Source organism: Rhinopithecus roxellana, chromosome 20, assembly GCF_007565055.1.
Source record: "Rhinopithecus roxellana isolate Shanxi Qingling chromosome 20, ASM756505v1, whole genome shotgun sequence".
In the NCBI taxonomy this organism is placed as follows: domain Eukaryota; kingdom Metazoa; phylum Chordata; class Mammalia; order Primates; family Cercopithecidae; genus Rhinopithecus; species Rhinopithecus roxellana.
Window position 1 is genome coordinate 31,870,173 of NC_044568.1, and position 19,457 is coordinate 31,889,629.

General features: G+C 44.1%; 1 pseudogene; it reads right to left on the reverse strand.

Moving 5' to 3' along the window:
- LOC104674316 overlaps positions 1 to 19,457 on the reverse strand; it is a 66,306-nt pseudogene that overhangs the window by 38,676 nt on the left and 8,173 nt on the right.

Consider the following 19,457-nt stretch of genomic DNA (forward strand, 5'->3'; position numbering starts at 1 on the left):
ATATTAAACAAAACTGTTAAATGACAAAGTAGTAAACTGCAAGAGGATACATAAGTGTGCTAAATTTCTTATCAATGACAGAAATATATGACTTTACTTTACTTTAAGACAATTTGCGTTTTGTTTCTTTCTTGTTTTTTTGTTTGGTACAGACAAGGTCTCCTTATGTTATAGCCCAGGCTGAACTCGAACTTCTGGCCTCAAATGATCCTGTTGCCTTGGCCAGCCAAAATCTGGAATTACAGGCATGAGCCACCATGCCTAGCCTGAAATATTTAATTTTAAAACAAAACCAGCCATACATTACTTGCCAGAAAAGAAGAAAAAAATCTGAAAATAAAGAAATTGACAAATACCAAATATAAGGCAGAAGATATAAACAAAATTAAAGAAAGACTGCCTATATTTATGATAGATAAAGTAACACTGAGGACCAAATAAATTAAGTGGCAAAGATAATTCTCCAAGGAGAATTCATTCATATGTATCTTTTGAGGCAGAAAATATCAAGAAGCCAAACACATATGGAATAAACTACTATGAGTACCAGAATACCAGAATACTTTGATTAAAACACACTCATATACTGACAAAAATACAGGAGGTGGCAGATTGCACTGGCTCACGCCTGTAATTCCAACATTTTGGGAGGCCAAGGCAGGAGAATGACCTGAGGTCAGGAGTTTAAAACTAGCCTGGCCACAATGGTCAAATCCTCACTCTATTAAAAAATGCAAAAATTAGCCAAGTGTGATGATGTGTTCCTGTGGTGGCAGCTACTTGGGAGGCTGAGGTGGGAGAATCGCCTAAACGCATCAGGTGGAGGTTGCAGTGGGCCATGATTGTGTGACTGCACTCCAGCCTGGCTGACAGATAAGACCCAGTCTCAAAAAATAATAAAAAAATACAAGTAATACAGCAGGCCAGTTCTTCCTGACAATCACACAGATAGGCCTCCATAGTACACCAGTTATATAAGCAAACTTCCACAGACTTACGGGAAATTGATGTCTGGGCACCAAAGCCAGAGAATGAACATATGTTCATTAACAGCCTTGCCCAGGCTTCTCCTGAAACCTGGAGAAGGTCAAGGTAATAAAAACAGCCCTATATCCCATGTACCAAGAGTTGGGCTACTGGGGGCTCTTCTCAGGGAGCAGGGGTAGCAGCTGGAGCCACAGGAGCAGCAAGTGCCCTGAGAGCCCCACATCAGAGCTTTGCATTTAGGAGCAGCTTCAGAAGACCTTGTTGCCCTTGAAAATCCACCCCCCTCACCAGGGCCAGACAGCTTAGAGGTAGAGACGATCCCCCTCCATAAGCTCACCAAAAGGTGCAGCTGGCTGTATGTTCTTTACTCATATCCTGTAAACCCTTAAGGTATTTCAACAATGAATATCTGATTTTCTGTAGATTTATGGAAGAAAATGTCTCTCTCCAAATGTGTATAGTAGTTCCCCCGTATCTGCAGGGGATAGTGTCAGGACCCCCCAGTGAATGCCTAATACTGCAAATACACAACCCTATATATACTGTTTTTTTTACTATGCATGCATACATACATACACACACACACACACCGGAAATACAGTTTGACTTATAAACTGGGCACCATGTGATTAACAACCATAACTACCGATAAAATACAACAATTACGACAACAGGTTGTAACAAAAGTCATGTGACTGTGGTCTCCATCTCTCTCTCAAAATACCTTACTGTACAGTACTTCCTGTGGTAATGTGAGATGACACGGTGACTATGGGATGACATGAAGTGAGGCAAATGACGCAGACATTTTGACGTATCATTAGGCTACTACTGCCCTTCTGAAGGTACATCAGGAGGAGGGTCACCTGCTTCAAGTGATCTCAGAGCATTGCGCCATGACAATGTATTTTTTGTTGGGTGTCGGGACCACATGGTGCTGTTTGGGGGTTATGGGGAATTGAAGATTTTTGTTTTATTTGCCAAGACCTGCTGGAAGAACACTGCAATCAGTTGTTGTTTTCTTTCTTTTAATCAAACTGTTGCTGCAGAGGCTATAATTCTTCGGTGAAAACACGAGTAATTTTAACATTGCATTCCATCCTAAGATATTCCATAATTCTTTTAATGCCTGTGCAATTTGAAACACTTCAGCACATCTCGATTATGTCCACAGTGCTGGTTCTGCTTCATTTCTTCACCTTTCTCTGCAGACGACTCAAGTTCTTCCAATTCATTTGTTAACACTTTCTGATGGCCTTCAGTATCTTCTGCCACTTCAGCAAGCATGTTGGCAACCGTTCTCCATCAACTTGTCTTGCTGCATGAATGGTTTTCCTAACTTCTCCACTGATGCCAGAGAAGCCTTTAAAATCATTCATGACTTCACTCCGTAAGTTCCTCTAGCAGGCATTTACAACTTCTGGTTTTAATTCATCCACTGCGGCTTTCGAGAATGTTACTGCATTAGCAATAGTGAATAGTGGCGCTACATTATGTCCAGATTACGGTCTGCATCAATTGCTGATAAAATGTGATCAAGTACAGTCATTCATCAATTAACATAGATACGTTCTTAGAAATATGTCATAAGATGATCGTGTCTTTGCATGAATGACAAAAGTGCATTTACACAGACTTAGATGTAACAGCCTACTACACACCTAGGCTGTATAGTATGGCCTACTGCTCCTAGGCTACAAACCTGTACCACAAGTTACTACACTAAATACTGCAGGCAATTGCAACACAATGGTATCTGTGCACCTAAACATAGAAAAAGAACAGTAAAAATAGGGCATAAAAGATAAAATATGGCATATGGTAAACCCAAATAGGGGACTTAGGATGAATGGAGCTTGCAGGATGGGAATTAACTCGAGTGAGTGAAAGACTGGTGGCTGAATGTGAAGGCTAGAACAATACTGTGCACTACTGCAGTCTTTATTAAACACTGTACACTTGGACTGTACTACATATATTTTTTCTTTCTTCAATTATAAATTAACCTTAGCTGTTACATTTTGACTTTATAAACTTAATTTTTCTTAATTTTTTAACTCTTGTAATAACAGTTAGCTTAAAACACAGATTGTACAGTTGTACAAAAATATTTTATTCTCAGTTTTCTTTTTTTTACTTTGTAAGCTTTTATGTTAAAAACTAACACAAAAACACTACCTGCATTAACCCTCATAGGCCTACACAGGGTCAGGATCAACATCATCACTGTCTTCCACCTCTATATCTTCTCCAACTGGACGGTCTTCAGAAGCAATGACATACATGAAGCTGTCCTCTCCTCCAATAACAATGCCTTGTTCTGGAATACCTCCTGAAGAACCTACCTGAAGCTGTTTTACAGGTAATTTTTTTAATAAGTGGAAGGGATACATTCTAAAACGACAAAAGGTAAAATATAGTAAAGACATAAACCAGTAGTCATTATCATCGTTATCAAGTATTATGTACTGTGCATAATCCCATGTGATAGATTTTGTATCACTGGAAGCACAGGTTTGTTTACATCAACAGCACTACAAACATGTGATGTCTTGCATGATGACCTTACCAAGGCTACCACTTCACTAAGTGATAGGAGTTTTTCAGCTCCATTGTAATTTTATGGGACCACCATCATGGTATTTGGTCCATCATTCACCTGAACATCATCACACGGAGCAGGACTGTACCAGGCAGGTGTATGTGACCTTGACAACATGACTGATGCCTTGGTCAGGGGACTGAAATCATGCAGTCGTATTTGGAGGTAAAATGGAACAGTGACATTTTCTTCTTCATAGCAAACAGATTCAGGATGGCCAGGTGCATTGTCTATTCTCAGTAAGACTTAGAATTCCAACCCCGCCTCTTTCAAGTATTTTTTTCACTTCTGGGATGAAGCATTTGTGGACTCATTCCCTAAACAAAATGGCCATCACCCACACTTTCTGATCGTGATGCTAGAACGTGGACAGAAAATTTTTTGTTGTTTTTAAGTGTGTATTCTGTCACTATACCTGGCTTTGTAATATGTCCTGAAGCACTGCCACCTAGTACCAGAGTTAATTTATCCTTCCATGTTTCATGCCCTAATGCCTCCCTTGCACTTTTTGGAATGTAGATTCTTTGGGACATCTTCTCCCAGAAGAGCCCAGTTTCATTGCAGTTGGAAGACTTGCTTAGGATGATATCCTTTCTCCTTAATCAACTTCAACTCTGCCAGAAATGTGGCAGCAGCTTCTCCATCAGCAAATACAGTCTCTCCAGAAATTTTTATATTTTTCAGTCCAAACCTTTTCCTAAATCTGTGTAATCATCTCTTACTTGCAGTAAATGGCTTTGTCACTTGTTTCATGGAATCCCTTGCTCAAGTCTTGATATCAGCTCAACACTTTCCGATGCAACATGTTGCCATCAGTTGCAACATATTTCAAGCCTTCCACCCACAAATATAATGCCTTTTTTGCCTTAAGCATTTATGCACTGTGGCTATAACTTCTGCAGTCTGAGATGTGACAAAATATTAGGACAACTCCCTTCTCATTACTTCATGGATAGATTTGTTCTTATACCTCAACAGTTGGCCTGATAACTGAGGCTGCTCCTAAGTGACTGCCAGGCAGGCAGCATCACAGTGTGAATGGACACCCTGGACAAAGGGAGGATTTCTGTCACAGGTGGGATGAAGCAGGACAGTCTGAGATTTCACCGCACTATCCAGAATGATGTGCAATTTGAAACTTATGGACTGCTTATTTCTGGAAAACTGTATTTAATATTTTCAGACCGAGATTTGTGGGAACTGAAGCCATGGAAAGCAAAACCTGAGAGCAGTGAGAGAGGCTTCAATTCAAGTCAAATTAACAAGCATGCACTTGATGCCTTGTGCTGTGCCAAGTCCTGGAAAAAACTGAGAACCACAAAAACATGGTTTCTGGCCACTCTCCAGTGTGGAGGGCAGGTAGGGCAAATGAATGATCGCCAGGTTACCTTAGGTCAGAGGAGCTAACAGAGATGTAAGGCAGGGGACATATTTTGCTCAGGACAGTTAAAAAGATTCTTGAGTGGAAATCATTTTCACCTGTTTTATGATAAGACCTGCATGTTGTAGGACAGCCTAACATTTTCTTTCTTTTTTTTTTTTTTTGAGGCGGAGTCTCGCTCTGTCGCCCGGACTGGAGTGCAGTGGCCGGATCTCAGCTCACTGCAAGCTCCGCCTCCCAGGTTTACGCCATTCTCCTGCCTCAGCCTCCCGAGTAGCTGGGACTACAGGCGCCCACCACCTCGCTCGGCTAGTTTTTGTATTTTTAGTAGAGACGGGGTTTCACCGTGTTAGCCAGGATGGTCTCGATCTCCTGACATCGTGATCCGCCCGTCTTGGCCTCCCAAGGTGCTGGGATTACAGGCTTGAGCCACCGCACCCGGCCGACAGCCTAACATTTTCTAACAAAATATGATGAAGGCAGAAAACAAACAAAAACAAAAACAAAAAATGAAACAACTCCCCAAAAGTCTGGCCATCAGGGACAGCCACTGTTAGCTTCTTTCTTGCTTACCCCTTTCAGACCTCCCTGCTCTGCCTGCTTTCATTCAGGATTGACCCTGGGCCTGGCACTGCACTAAGGCTTTTAAATCTCAGTTTATCCTCACAGCAAACCTGGGTGGTAAGCAGTGTTAGAAGTGGTATTGATGCAGCCATTGGCACAAATGTCAACCTGATATTACAGGGAAGGAGACAGGGAGGTTTGCCAAAGGTTATTAGCCTGTCCACTGTCCCAAAAGTGGCAGGACACACTACCGTCTCTACCGTCTGACTACACAGCCCAGCTCTTAGCCTCCTCAGAGGGTGAGTCCTATCCCCAACTCCAGCTGGGCCTCCCGGTGACCCAGAGGGGCCTGGGTAGAGAGAAGCAAAATGGATAGGGCAGGAACTGAGGCCGAGTGGGGAAAACATTGATGCTTTGTTGAGAGGCTTATGCTTCAGCTGGAAGGCAATGAAGTGCCTTCTAAGACTACTGTGCACGAAAGTAACAAAACCTGTTTTGTGTTTCAGAAAGATCCCGCTTGCAGCCAATAGAGTGGTGGTATGGGACAGTGCCCTGCAGCAGGGTGGGTGCTTCTGAGACAATCCAGATAGAGACTTAGGTAGGGACACCCCAAAAACCAGTCTTAAGTGGCATCACTGGGCTTCACAGCAGAATGGATGGAAGTGAGAGACAAGGGAGAAAGGAATCAAAAAGAACCCTAAGTCGGGGTCCTGGGAAGACTGCCTAAAGACATTTAATAATCAACTCCCAAAGTTCCAAGGATAAAGAATCCTAAAAGCAACAAGAGAAAAGAAACAAATAACATACAATGGAGCTCCAATATGTCCTGCAGCAGACTTTTCAGTGGAAAGCTTACAGGCCAGGAGAAAGTGGCAAGACATATTTAAAGTCCTGAAAAAAAAAACCTTCAATCCTAGAATAACATATCTGGTGAAAACATCCTTCAAACATGAAGGAGAAATAAAGATATTCCTAGACAAACAAAAGCTGAGGGATTTCATCAACACCAGTCCTGTACTACAAGAAATGCAAAAGGGGTATATCAATCAGAAGGGAAAGGACACTAGTGAACAGTAAGTAATCACTTGAAGGGATAAAAGTCACTGGTAATAAGAAGCACACAGAAAGAAAACAGAATATTTTAACACTATACCTGTGGCATCTATACTATTAAGTAGGAAGACTAAAGAATGAAGCTATCAAAAGTAACTACAACAACTTTTCAAGACATAGACAGTATAGTAAGTTATAAACAGAAACAACAGGCCAGGGATGGTGGCTCATGCCTGTAATCCCAGCACTTTCGGAGGCCGAGGTAGGCAGATCACTTGAGGTCAGGAGTTCAAGACCAGCCTGGCCAACACGGTGAAACCCCATCTCTACAAAAAATACAAAGATTAGCCAGGTGTGGTGGTGCACACCTGTAATCTCAACTACTTGGGAGGCTGAGGCAGAAGAATCACTTGAACCCGGGAGGCAGTGGTTGCAGTGAGCTGAGATTGTGCCACTGCACTCCAGCCTGGGCGACACAGCAAGATTCCATCTAAAAAGAAAAAGAAAAAACACAAAAAGCAGAAGAACAATGTTTATTTAAGTTGAGAGTCTTCCTCAGTCTTTTGGCTTGTTAGTTTATGCAAGAAGTGTTAAATTGTTACCAACTTAAAATAAGGTTATAAAATAGTACCTGCAAGCCTCATGGTAACCCAAAATCAAAAAACATAGAAAAGATAAACAAAAAGTAAAAAGAAAAAAAATAAATCATATTAGAAAAAATCACTTTCACTAAAAGGAAGACAGGAAGGAACTAAAAAGGGAGAGAAGACCTTAAAACAACCAGAAAAACAGACAAGATAGTAAGAGTAAGCCCTTATCAATAATAACAATGAATGTAAGTAGACTGAACTCTCCAATCAAAAGACATACGTGGCAGAGTGGATTAAAAAAAAAAAAAGTAAGACCGATTTATCTGTCGCCTAAAAGAAACACATTTCACCTACAAAGACACACAAATCTGAAAATGAGGGGATGGAAAAGATTCCCTGCCAATGGAAACCAAAAAAGGAGCATAAATAACTATACTTACATCAGACAAAATAAACTTAAAACAACTATAAGAAGAGACAAAGAAGGCCACTATATAATGACAAAAGGGTCAATTTAGCAAGAAGACATCACTATTGTAAATATATATGCACTCAGCAAGCACCCAGATATATAAACAAAATATTATCAGAGTTAGAGAGCTAGAACTCTGTACAATTATAGCTGGACATATCAACACCCCACTTTCGGTGCTGAACAAACAATCCACACAGAAACTTAAGAAACAATAAACTTAATCTGAATTATAGACTAAGTGGATCTAATACATATTTACAGAATATTTCACCCAAGAGCTGCAGAATACACATTACTTTCCTCAACACATGGGCCAGTCTCAAGCACAGACCATACCTTAGCTCACAAAACAAGTCTTAGAACACTAAAAACAATGGAATTTGAAAAAGCACAAGGCTATCAACAAGCAAACAAGGAGACAGATACACAAATAGTAACCCCCTAAATTTTGAGAGTGAGATAATGCTGCCACTCCGGCCTGGCTCAGGTGCCAGTAGGAGGAGGGCACTCTCCAGATTCTGCAGAGAAGGAGGCCTCCTCCTTTTCTGGGCTGCACCTCCACCACTGCCAAAGAGGTCCAAGATACAGCACCCACAGCTTCCTACCTACCCTAGGCCTGGTGGGGTCAGCCCTGCAGTGCTCCTACCACCCCCATTCCCAACTCCTAGACTTGCTGCTGCTACCACCACTAGCACAACGCCAATAACACCGCTGCTGTTGCCCTTAATGCACCGTCACTTCCTACAAGCCTCCTACTACCTGGCCACTGCTATGGTCCTGTCCTGAGCCTGGCCGCAGCTGGAGGCCCTCCTACCATGGCCACCTTCCTACCACTCTGGTGCACTACAGTCTCTGTTGCCACTACCATCCCGCAGCAAGGTGAGCCACAGTGTCCCAGGCTCCAACCTCCATGGTGCGGCAGGGGGTTCCTCCTCCTCCTGGCATGGAACAGCTGGGCGGGCAAAGCCAGAAAAGCCTAGAGGAGGATGCAGGGACTAGTAGCATTAGAGCCTTACCTTGCCATGTCAGCGACTGGGTGGCAGGGGCCAGTTTCAGCAAAAGCACTCTCACCCAACCTCCAAAGTCCAGCCTCTCCTTTTGGCCCAAGCTGGCCAGGAAACGGGGACTGGGGTGGCTGCTGCAGACACCACAGTGCCTGGCTGCCCACTCCAAAACAACCGCTCAGCCCACCAGGCCTACACCCCTTGGGAAACAGGAGCAGTAGAAACTCAGACCCAGCCAGCCCTCCACACCCAAGTGCCAGTTCCTATTCCTGACGCCCCCACCTACAAGGCCCTGTCCTCCGTGGTGTCCTCTACTTCGTAACTGGGGGTCCCAAGCAGTCTCTGAGGCACTGACTCAGAGTGTGCGGGCCCAGGAACCATGATGGGTGTGGGGGCTCTGCCATGCTCACCATTACTATGGAAATCATGTGCGCCCGCCATGCTCCAGCACAAGCAAGATGTCACCCTCTGGAGTGTGAAGTCCAAGGAGAGAAGAACCGCTCCTTCCCTGGATGCCGCCACTATTGCAGCCACCTCCACTGACCACTGCCAGCAGTGCAGTCCCCAATAGCTCCCAGCTCACAGCCCACCACAGCCAGTCTGGCCCTCAATAGCGACCCTCAACTCCCCCACTCCCAGCCCAATGCCACCAGCAGCTTAGTACCCAACAGTGCCCCTAACCTGCCCGCCTCCACGGGCACTCCAGCCCCAGAGAGCACCCATAACCCACCCCCCACCGCAGGCAGTGCAGCCTCATACAGTGCTACCAACCAGTAGCCCCAACGCAAGCAGTGACACCTGAATAGCACCCCCAACCCACCCCCCACTGTGAAAAGTGCAGCCCCGGATAGCCCCTGTCATACCACTCTGGTCATACTGCATTAGTCTCTGTTGCCACCACCACCCACCACAGTGAGGTGAGCCGCCAGGCCACAGGCTCTAGCCTCCAGCCTGCAACAGATGGTTCTCCTTTCTCACTCCTCCTGTAGCTGGGCAAGGAGCAGCTCTCCCTGATGGCCACCTCCTACCACTCCAACCATGCTGCTGTCTTTGTGGCCATCTTCTATGACTACAAAGGAATAAAAATAGGTATCAGTAAGAGGAAGAATTTCGGAAACCATACGATCAAATGGAAGTTAAACAATATGCTCCTGAATGAATGACTAGTGGGTCAATGAAGCCATTAAGATGGAAACTGAAAAATTTCTTGAAACAAATGGTAACGAAAACACAATATACCAAAACTTATGATACACAGAAAAGAGTACAAATTCAAATTTATAGCTGTAAGTGCCCACCATCAAAAAAGAAGAAAAACTTCAAATAAACAATACACCTCAAACGCCCAGAAAAGGTCAAACTAAACCCAAAATTAGAAAAGAAATAATAAAGATCATAGCAGAAATAAAACTGAAATGAACAAAATACACAAAATGAAACAAAAATTTGGTTTTCTGGAAAGTTAAACAAAATTGACAAACTTTTAGCCAGGCTAAGAAATAGGAGAAGATTCAAATAAAATCAGAGATAAAAAAAGGAGGCATTACAATGGTTACTGCAGAAATTCAAAGGATCATAACTGGCTATTATATGCCAATAAATTGGAAACCCTGCTAGAAACTGACAAATTCCTAGACGCATACAACCTACCTAGGTTGAACCAAGAAAACATCCAAGACCAGAACAGATTGGTAACAAGTAACGAGACTGATGCCATCCCAGTAAAGAAAAGCCCAGGAATCGATGGCTTCACTACTGATGGCTTCACACCAAATGTTTAAAGACCTAATACCAATCCTACTCAACGCATTTTGAAAAACAGAGAAAGAAATACTTCCAAACTTAATTCTTTTTTTTATTTTTATTTTTTTTGTGTGTGATGGAGTCTTGCTGTTTCACCCAGGCTGGAGTGCAGTGGTGCAATCTCAGCTCACTGCAAGCTCCACCTCCCTGGTTCATGCCATTCTCCTGCCTCAGCCTCCTGAGTAGCTAGGACTGCAGGCGACTGCCACCACACCTGGCTAATTTTTTGTATTTTTAGTGGAGATGGGGTTTCACCATGGTAGCCAGGATGGTCTCTATCTCCTGATATCTCATGATTATCTCAATAGATGCAGAAAAGGCTTTTGACAAAATTCAACAGCTCTTCCTGCTAAAAACGCTCAATAAATTCGGTATTGATGGAATGTACCTCAAAATAATAAGAGCTATTTATGACAAACCCACAGCCAATATCATACTGAATGGGCGAAAACTGGAAAAATTCCCTTTGAAAACTGGCACAAGACAGGGATGCCCTCTCTCACCACTCCTATTCAGCATAGTGTTGGAAGTTCTGCCTAGGGCAATCAGGCAAGAGAAAGAAAATAAAGGGTATCCAGTTAGGAAAAGAAGAAGTCAAATTGTCCCTGTTTGCAGATGACATGATTGTATATTTAGAAAACCCCATCATCTCAGCCCCAAATCTCCTTAAGCTGATAAGCAACTTCAGCAAAGTCTCAGGATACAAAATTAATGTGCAAAAATCACAAGCATTCTTATACACCAGTAACAGACAAACAGAGAGCCAAATCATGAATGAACTTCCATTCACAATTGCTTTAAAGAGAATAAAATACCTAGGAATCCAACTTACAAGGGATGTAAAGGACCTCTTCAAGGAGAACTACAAGCCACTGCTCAGTGAAATCAAAGAGGACACAAACAAATGGAAGAACATACCATGCTCATGGATAGGAAGAATCAATATTGTGAAAATGGCCAAACTGCCCAAGGTTATTTATAGATTCAATGCCATCCCCATCAAGCTACCAATGAGTTTCTTCACAGAATTGGAAAAAACTGCTTTAAAGTTCATATGGAACCAAAAAAGAGCCCGCATTGCCAAGACAATCCTAAGTTAAAAGAACAAAGCTGGAGGCATCACGATACCTGACTTCAAACTATACTACAAGGCTACAGTAACCAAAACAGCATGGTACTGGTACCAAAACAGAGATATAGACCAATGGAACAGAACAGAGTCCTCAGAAATAATACCACACATCTACAGCCATCTGATCTTTGACAAACCTGAGAGAAACAAGAAATGGGGAAAGGATTCCCTATTTAATAAATGGTGCTGGGAAAATTGGCTAGCCATAGGTAGAAAGTTGAAACTGGATCCTTTCCTTACTCCTTATATGAAAATTAATTCAAGATGGATTAGAGACTTAAATGTTAGACCTAATACCATAGAAACCCTAGAAGAAAACCTAGGTAGTACCATTCAGGACATAGGCATGGGCAATGACTTCATGTCTAAAACACCAAGAGCAATGGCAACAAAAGCCAAAATTGACAAATGGGAGCTAATTAAACTAAAGAGCTTTGCACAGCAAAAGAAACTACCATCAGAGTGAACAGGCAACCTACAGAATGGGAGAAAATTTTTGCAATCTACCCATCTGACAAAGGGCTAATATCCAGAACCTACAAAGAACTCAAACAAATTTACAAGAGAAAAACAAACAACCCCATCAAAAAGTGGGCAAAGGATATGAACAGACATTTCTCAAAAGAAGACATTCATACAGCCAACAGACACATGAAAAAATGCTCATCATCACTCGCCATCAGAGAAATGCAAATCAAAACCACAATGTGATACCATCTCACACCGGTTAGAATGGCAATCATTAAAAAGTCAGGAAACAACAGGTGCTGGAGAGGATGTGGATAAATAGGAACACTTTTACACTGTTGGTGGGATTGTAAACTAATTCAACCATTATGGAAAACAGTATGGCAATTCCGCAAGGATCTAGAACTAGATGTACCATATGACCCAGCCATCCCACTACTGGGTATATACCCAAAGGATTATAAATCATGCTGCTATAAAGACACATGCACATGTATGTTTATTGTGGCACTATTCACAATAGCGAAGACTTGGAATCAACCCAAATGTCCATCTGTGACAGACTGGATTAAGAAAATGTGGCACATATACACCACGGAATATTATGCAGCCATAAAAAAGGATGAGTTCGCGTCCTTTGTAGGGACATGGATGCAGCTGGAAACCATCATTCTTAGCAAACTATCACAAGAACAGAAAACCAAACACCGCATGTTCTCACTCATAGGTGGGAACTGAACAATGATATCACTTGGACTCGGGAAGGGGAACATCACACATCGGGGCCTATCATGGGGAGGGGGGAGGGAGGAGGGATTGCATTGGGAGTTATACCTGATATAAATGACGAATTGATGAGTGCTGACGAGTTGATTTGTGCAGCACACCAACACGGCACAAGTATACATATGTAACAAACCTGCACGTTATGCACATGTACCCTAGAACTTAAAGTATAATAAAAAATAAATAAATAAATAAATAAATAAATAAAATGTAGACTGGATAAATTATATCTATTACAATCAGCAGCAACTCATAAATTACACTAGGGACACCATTAAAGGGATAGCTGAACAATTAGGAACTACCAGTCAGATGGCCTTGGAAAGCAGAGTAGCCTTAGATATGATATTGGCAGAAAAACAAGGTGTTTTTGTTATGATTGGGACCCAATATTGTACCTGTATTCCTAATAATGCTGCCCCTGATGGAACTATAATGAGAGTGCTGCAGGGATTAACAGCCCTATCTGATGAACTTGCCAAAAATTCTGGAATAAATGATCCTTTTCCTAAAATAATAGAACCTTGGTTCAGTGGATAGAAAGGAATTTTGACTTCAGTTCTCACCTCGTTCACTTTTATTGGTGTACTTATTCTTGCAGGCTGCTGTACTATTCTCTGTCTTTGAAGTTTTATATAAAAACTTGTCTCTGCTACTCCCACAAAATTATTTCCTAACTCTCCTCTACTTTATTTGAAAAGATTACTTCTTTTAGAAGAACAAACAGAGCAATCGAGTCAAGACATGTTAAACAAGTTTGAAGAGGAATTATAAAATAAAAAGGAGGGGAATTGTAGAAAGTAAAATAAGTAGAGGTTCTTCTTCAAAGGGACTTTCCTTGAAGTCTAATTGAGAATAGACAGTAACCTCTCTTAAAAGCAAAATTTACTCAAAGACCTGTGCTAATATTTTTAGATATCTGCTCTGTTAGCCATAATAAAGAAATCAATATGCTCTATGTTCTTAGTTCCCACATTTTAGCCTAGGTATTTTCCCTGGCATGCCTGAACCGGTCCAAGCAAGCATTAGGTTATAGCCTATTCCTCTTCCTTACATGGAAGTGTTTTTGCCTCCCTCAGCATTCCACAAGTTACTTCCTCTCCTCCTTTGCTGTCTTCTGCCTTGGCCTCTTTTGGGAAGTTCTAAGTTGCTAGCCAGTCAGGTCAAGTACAGAATGTGAGGTCCTGTTCCAGGCAATGGAAACTGGACATAGCAGTAGTGTGGACGTGTCAGGTTATAAATAACCCTGTCTCCTTTGTGTGTGCTGTCATGGCAAGACTGCTAGTGCACAGTACCCTTTCTGCAGAAAGTAAACTAGCCTTTCTGAGAGAGCTTTTGTCCCAGTGTTGATTTTTGCAACACTGAACACTCGTTCCCAACATTAGCAATGTTCAAAAACAATACATTAACTGTAGTCACCAAATGTAATAGATCTTCTGCACCTAATCCTCTTGTCTAGCTGAAATTTTGTATAATTGACCACAACCTCACTCCTCCACCTCCACCACCAGATACCTCATTTTAAGGCAATTACCTCTTCAATGATGCTATCTTCAAATATAGTCACTTTCTTAGGTGCTGGGGGTGAGGGTGTCAACATACTAATTTTGGGAAGCACACAATATGGCTCACAGCAGCCTCTGTCAGGATGTAACATTTACATGGAGATCCTGGTAACCTAGCAACAAAGGAAACGACATGAAAAGATTCTGGTGAAGAAAATTCCAGGCAGATGATTCTATTGAGCAATGGTCCAGAAATGAGCAAACAGGGTGTGTTTGAGGAACCAGGGATCAGTTGCAGGGAGAGGGGACGTGGAAAGCAAGGTGAGGAGGTGAAGTCGCAGAGTTCTGGGGAGGTGTGTAAACATGACTGTGATTTAATTCTCTATGTGGTGAGAAGTCACTGGAGGGTTTTAAGCAAGAGTCACGATAAGATTCATATGTTTAATAGCTTTTTACAGTTGCTTTATGGAGAATGCATTCTAAAGAGGGTAAGCATGGAAACAAGGAGACTTTTGTTGCCAGTCAGATGAAAGTGATGGTGGCTTAGACTAGGTAATGTGGAATCAGAATGAAGCAGGTGGATTGGGGATACATTTGAGCATGAGGCTATAGAGACTATAGGAAATGTTGATTTGTTGCATGAAATGGGGAAGTGTCTTCAAGACTACTGCTACATATTAGTCAAGTTAGGATAATTTCCAGAGATATGTTGGGGCCCTTTACTGAGATAGACAAGAATGGCAGAACAGGCTTTGGGAGAACATCCAAGTGATCTAGTACTTTTCTAAGAGCATGGATCAGGAAACTTGGTGGAGCCTGGGCATCCTCAGAAGAACTGACACTCTCCTCCTGCTGGTTATTTTTAGCACTGACACCAAGACCCAGAGCACAGAAATTCCCAAATGGGAAAAGGCATGATGTTGTAGGAATGCAAGCATGATGATGAGGTTGTTGGGGCTTTGCAGCACACCAGCTGCATGATCCTGATGCAGATTTGCTGCATCTGGCCAGGGTGAGGTCAGTCTCCTGTGAAGTGCAGATAAGGCCACCCACCTCATAGATCTGTCTTGGCAATTCAACAGAGTCACACTCATAAAATGGATGCAAGTCCTGGCACACGCTGGGTGGCTGGCATGGATTATTGGTAGTATTGTTATTAACATCTTTGGTGTTATTAATATCCTCAATGTTGGTGGGACATCAGCTCAATCACTCCAGAAAAACCTTCAGAGATATCCAAAGGCCTTCAGACAGTCTTAACTCTTCCATACATTATGCAGACAATTGCCAACTAACTCTCACTTCAGTCTTGTTTTTGCTTTTAAGTTAAGTGGCTCTAGGTATGACCCTAATGCTCTAGGCAGTGTGAGGGTTGTGTTCTGTTCACCCCAGGCCTTTGAAGGATGAGGGGCAGGGAGAAGGTGGCAGATGTAGGCCCAAGGAGACAGTGGCATGAGCAGGTTGCTTCCCACATGCAAGGTTGCTTCTTTTTGTTTGTTTAGCAAATAGAATCCCACTCAGTCTCACAAAGTTTGCTCCCCAGTGAGACAATATACATTTTGTTCATAGCTGTATTTTCCTACTGTTGACAACAAATGAAAGTACAAAAGTTAAGTACAGTACTCCCCCCATCTGCAGGGACTATGTATGTTCCAAAGCCCCCAATGAGTGTCTGAGACAAAGGATAGAACCACACCTTACATATACAATGCACAAATTTCCTTTTGCTTTTTCATAATTTCACTGGTAGATTTGTTCTTACAGTAGACATTAGCAACCTCAGCCTACAAGGTTGTTTTTCTTTCCTCCATTAAGTTGAGAACTTTTGGGTTTTCACTTTTAAAAAGGACTTTATAGCTTTTCTTTGGCATATCTGAATTGGCAGTATTACTACTCTGTGCTTTGAAATTATTATGAAGTGAAATAAATGTTCGTTGAACCCATGCACTATGATAACACAGCAGTCGATCTGATAACCAAGACAGCTACTAAAGTGACTAATAGGCAGGTAGTGGGTATAGTGTGAAAATATTGGTCAAAGAGATTATTCAAGTGCCAGGTGGGTGGGGGATTTCATCAAGCTACTCAGAATGGGTGAGCAATTAAAAATGTATGAGTTGTTTACTTCTGGAAATTTCTATTTGGTATTTTCAGACTGCAGGAAACTGAAACTACAGGAAGCAAAACAGAAGATAATGGGGGGCTACCATATCAGTATTCTCTCGGAGAAGCATAGACACAATTAAACTGCCCAAACTAATGAGAATTCACTCATCGAATACTGTTTATTGAGCACCTATTAAGTGTCAGATCCATGCTGGTGTGCCTGTAAATTGGGGGTGTCAGTTTGCCTCCCATGGTGGTGTTGAACCTCATTGTGCCAGGTTTTGTTGTCCCTGCCTCCCAGTCACCCATCTACTTGCAGAGGTCCCAAGCCTGAGCCCAGTCTACCGGAGCAGTTGGTCATCTTCAGCGGTTGGTTTGATGAAGCCACTCTCTTGGTCAACAATGGCACAGGACTAGTTTCCTGGATCACATCTTTGTGGGGCTCCAGCAGCTGTGGTGCTGGATGCCTCCTATCAGGACATTAGGGCCTACAGCTGCCAGGGCTCACCCCATGCATGCTGTGCCCTTTCATTGTCTATGTGACAGGTGACTGCTTTTGATTTCTTTTGAGACATGGAGTCACTCTGTCACTCAGGCTAGAGTGCAGTGACACAGTCATGGCTCACTGCAGCCTTGATCTCTTGGGCTTAAGGTATCCTTCCACATCAGCTCCTAGCTGGGACTCAGACATGTACCACCATGCCCAGATAATTTTTAACAAATTGTTTATAGAGATTGGGTTTTGCCATGTTGCCCAGGCTGGTCTTGAACTCCTGGGCTCAAGCAGTCCATTCACTTCAGCCTCCCAAAGTGCTGGGATTACAGATGTGAGCCATGTGCCTGGCCATGAGTGCCTGCTGGGGATGCATTAGGCTGAATGAAGGGGGCCTGGGCCACTAAATTCCCTAAGTGGGTTCAGGGTGCTGGGGGTCTCAGGAGGTGTGGCTGCAGAACCCCTGCTCTGAGGGTCTCCCTGATCTTTGGTGAATAGTAGATCACCCCAGGGGATGATGTCTGAAAAAGTGGTTCCAGCCCTACCTCTGAGGGGCACCTGGGGTTCTCCTGGCACGGATCAAAGACTGAGTTCCAGACAGAAAGCTGCTGCCCCCAGCTGAGAAGAAGCAGGCTGCTGGATGTGGGCTATCCTGGGGCAACTGCCCACTCTCACCCTTCCCTGCATTGCAGATTGGGAGGTGAGGAAGGTTAGAGGACCAAGCTAAGACACAGGCAAGACCACATTCCAGGCATACAGGCTGACCAGGGGTGAGGCCTGCTTCCCTCCCAACAAGCCTTGCCCTTGTAAGGTAGGTGAGGGACTGAGGCCTGGGGGATGACCTCCCTGGGTCACACAATGGTTGGCATCCCCTCAGAGTGGGGGTTGGGTTGGGCCATCCAGATGGCTCTGGATGCTTTGTCCTGGGCTCTGGAGGGCAGGCTAGGGGTGGGAGGAGACACCAAGGCTGGACATGGAGAGATTGGGGCACAGGGCCCTGAAGGTCCAGGTGCAGTGAGAGGCCAGGACTGACCTGTGGGAACTTGGATGTTGGTTACTGCAGATGTGAGCACGGCAGTGTACCGGGGCTCAGGTGGCTGCCATGGGGCAGATGTATGGAGAGGTTAAAGCGCCAGAAGACAAATCTACAGCCCAGTGGGAGGGGAGGATGGCTGACAGGGCTGTAAAATGGGTGCCAACAACATTTTTGGGGATGAGCTGTGGGTGTGAGAGAGCAGGCAAAAGGGAAATGCCTGAGAATTCTGGCCTGGAACAGTGGTAAGTGGACTTTGCCCAGCCATAGAGGGGCCTGTCAGGGAGTGGGGCTTCTGGTTTCAGAGAAGCCCAGAGATGTGCTCATGCAGATGAAGGTCCTCATTGGTTGGACATGGAAGGGGCAGCTACAACCTGGGGACCACTGGTGGTGGGCTGAGCCCCTGGGACCTCTGGGGTGAGCAGACAAGTAAGTGAGGAGGAACCAGTCAGGGAGACAGAGGCAAAGGGAAGAATAGGAAAGTAGACCCCAGGAGAGGAGCAGACCCAGGAAGAGGATGAAACTTTCTGCTATCCTGCCCCATCGGCCTCTGCCCCTGCCCACACACCCTAGTGCTCTCACCCTGAGTCTCTGCTTGCCTCTGCCTACATGGCCGTCCCAGGCATGTGTGGGCTTGAGCTGTGGGGGTAATTGAAGGGCCACTTTCAGAAGGCACAGTCTAGAAATGGTCAGCATTGAGTCACTGTCATCTCCCAGTCCAGGGAACAACCTCTGCCACAGCCTGCTGAGCTGTCTTTGTCACCCAGCATCTCCTTTCCTTACTCCTGGAGGCCTGGAAAACAGCTCAGAGCTGTGAGACATGCCTCTTCGCAGTGTCTCTCTACATTGCTCCCTCCTGTGCCTCAGCATCCTCCTCTGAGAGGTGGACCTGTCACTGCATGTGAATGGTGAGATCACTGTGAAAAAGAGACTGTCTCCTTCCTCTTTCCTGGGCCTCTGGTACCTCCCTCCTGGAAGTAAAGAAATCCAGCCTACCCATGAGTCCAGGCAGGAAGGCAGCCCCACCCCAGCCCCCAGAAAGAAGAAAATCTCATTGAGCTGTGAGGGAGGGAACGGTGACAGCCCTGGACGCTAGGACAGAAAAGAGCTGAAGCCTCCGGAAGGTCATTCTAACCAATGCCCACTAGGCCCTGGAGCTCTGAATGGGGTGGTGTAGGGGATCAGAAGCTTGCGGACCAAGGCTTTTCAGCTGCTTCGGAGGCTCCTAGCTCTGAAAGGGGCTGGGTTTCCCCTTATAGTAAACTTCTCTCAATGCCTGTCCTCTCTCGTTCACTTAGCTGGGCTACCTGCTGGGCCTCCTTCCTTCTGGGCCCTCCCTGTGTGTCTCCTTGGGTGGGTGAGGGTTCCCCTGGAGACTCCCTTATGCCCTGAGGCTTTTAGTCCAGAATGGAGCACGCTGACCTCTCAGCATGTGCAGCCACTTGGAGGAAGCAGAGAAAATGGGAGGGGACGCA